Below are 2,684 nucleotides of genomic sequence, written 5' to 3'. Positions count from 1 at the left end.
GGTCAGACACAGACATCTGATCTTGGGGCTCTGGGCTTTGCTGAAACATCACCTTATTGCTTTGTTTCAGGGTGGACACTGCCAGGCACCTACTGCCTGACCTCTGTTTAAATGAGGGACTTCAAGACTCGACAGCACGTCTCGTTTCCGTTTATTGCATGAAGGAGTTACACCAGTCCAAGTTAAAAGCGGAGCCCAAATGGTTACATTACACAAGCTGTGAGGTTTTTAAACTTGTGACAAGGGACAGAAGGGAAATTCTACTCATGGCAAGGAAATCCTCACTTAAGCTTCAGTGAGCCACACAAGCACTTAAAACCCATGAACTGATCCTCCTTCGGCTGATGGTCCTTAGCCAGTCCAACCTCTACCAGGACCTGGCATAGGTTCCTGCGCTGGTCACCCTGCAGCTGAATGACTCCTGCATATTCTGGATGCTCCATTACAGTACCATGGCAGGCAAATTTCTTCCTAAACGCCTTCACTAGTTTCTTTTTATCGTAATCATCAGCGATCCCTTGGACAGTAGTAAGGGTCTTCCTGCCGTTTCTCTGTTGAATTCTTATATGGATCTAATCCTCAGTGCCAGCAGCAAGCAGCTCGTCACCGTCACTTGCATCAGCAAAGGGGTCGAAGAGTGGAGGTTCTGGATAGCGGACATAGGATACGATTCCTTTTCCTGGAGGGGGAGGCTGCGGAGTCCTTGGCGGCGGCTCAGTGACTGGGGCTATATTTACATTTAATCGTGACATATAGAACATTAAACAAAACATATAGAACATTAAAACAAAAATTAATCACTTATTTATCATTGCTAAATAATTAAAAAGTCCCAAAGGGCCTACAATAATTTTAATTCATTATTATTATTATTATTATTATTATTTTAAAGACGTTGAAGAAGCCAAGCATGGTGGCATATGCCTGTAATCTCAGCAGCTGGGGAGGCTCAGGCAGGAGGATCTCAAGTTCAAACCCAGCCTCAGCAAATTGGGCAAGGCCCTAGGTGGCTCAGTGAGACTCCATCTCAAAGTAATAAATAAGAAGTGCTGGGGTTGTGACTCCTTGGGTAAGTGTCCCTGGTGGGTTCAATCCCTGGTACAAAAAAAAAAAAAGTGGTTGGAGAAAGCTGGTGGCTGGTGTAGTGGGGAAGGGTCACTCATTACCAGCTATTTGTACTCAAGCAAATTCCTTAACCTCTCTGATCATTAATTTTCCTCGACTTTCAAATAGGCAAGTGACACCTATGCTGTAGGGTTGTTTTGATTATATGTAAAATTTGTGAAGTGCTTGGTACAGAATAAGTGCTCATTTAATGGTAGTTATGATCATTGTTGGTTTATTCACTCACTTACTACATTCATGGAGGACTTACAATGTGTCAGGCAGGGGTTACATACCTGACTTATAAGAGTGGACGAGATGACATTTCAACGCTCTCGTGCTAAAGAGGAGAAGACTATGTAAACTATCATAATCAAACATCACTTTTTTTGGCCTATTGATTAGGGAAATGATATTTCCTGATATTCCCACACTTGCCATAATGGACAATGTGTGGAATGATTCCTATGTGCCTGGAACTGTGTTGAAGGCTCTTATTGAAACAGTCATTGCAAACTCACAACAAATACCTATAAAACATTTGCTATTATTATCATGGTTCTTAATTCTACAGTCAAGGAAACTGAAATCCAGAGAGATGCAATAATAGGAAAAGAGCTAGCATTGAATCCCACGAACTTGGGTGCGGAGCCCGTGCATTTTACCAGACACCCTGGCTTGGGTGTATCGGACAAAAAAAAGAACACACACACACACACACACACACACACACACACACACACACATACACATGATTAGGGACTTAGAGTGGGTTGGATCTTGTTGGAATCCCTCACTGAGAAGCTGAAGAAACGTGATGGTCCTCCCATCTTCCATCATTTTGGAAACTGGATATAGGGCTGGCAGGTCCAGGTAAAGGTCGTTGTGTTTTGCCAGGGGCGGGGGTGCTCTATCATCAGCCAAGCAATTCAGCATACCCCTTTAAGATGAGCCCTGTAGAGACCATTAGTTTTTACTACAGGAGGTGAATCGGATCCCTCTGAACAATGCACTTGCTGTTGGGTCTTGACGTAACCTTCAGCTCGCAGGACTACGATGTCCTGCAATCTCACTCCAGGTCACCTGTGTGCAGTAGGAGGAGCACGATCAGATCTTTCCCCCCTCAGCCCTCCTTTCTCCCCTCCCCTTTGTATTTGATCTATTTTAGGCAAGCTCTTTCTAATCAGCTACAAAGAAAGACTACTTGTAGCTTTGAATTACATGGTCCTTATTTCCTAGGATCTTGGAAGGAAGGAAAGAGCTTCCCTTTTTTTCCCCCCAGCATGCCTGGGGGCTCTGATTGGCCACAGCTCACCCTTGGAGTAATGATTGGATTTGGCTGATTGGCCAGTCTGGGTCACACAGGCACCCTAGGTACTGATGAGGCAGGTTTGACAGTCCCAGTATGTCAGAGCAGGATGATCCTCAACAGTAACCAAGTAAGGAGCTTGCACGGTCGCACAGAACTCTGCCCTGTTTTCCCTCCAAGCCAGCATTGCTCAGAGTGTGGTCGACGGACCCTTGGTGTTGGCAATCACCTGGGAACTTGGAAATGTCTAAGCTCCCACCCAGAGTCGTGG

General features: G+C 45.0%; 1 pseudogene; it reads right to left on the bottom strand.

The window, feature by feature from the left end:
• Positions 1 to 281: 281 nt before the first annotated feature.
• LOC106144819 (eukaryotic translation initiation factor 1 pseudogene) lies at positions 282 to 674 on the bottom strand (annotated as a pseudogene).
• Between the last annotated feature and the right edge of the window lie 2,010 nt (positions 675 to 2,684).

Source organism: Ictidomys tridecemlineatus, chromosome 10 (assembly GCF_052094955.1).
Source record: "Ictidomys tridecemlineatus isolate mIctTri1 chromosome 10, mIctTri1.hap1, whole genome shotgun sequence".
Taxonomy (NCBI): domain Eukaryota; kingdom Metazoa; phylum Chordata; class Mammalia; order Rodentia; family Sciuridae; genus Ictidomys; species Ictidomys tridecemlineatus.
This window is presented reverse-complemented; position numbering and strand designations above follow the sequence as displayed.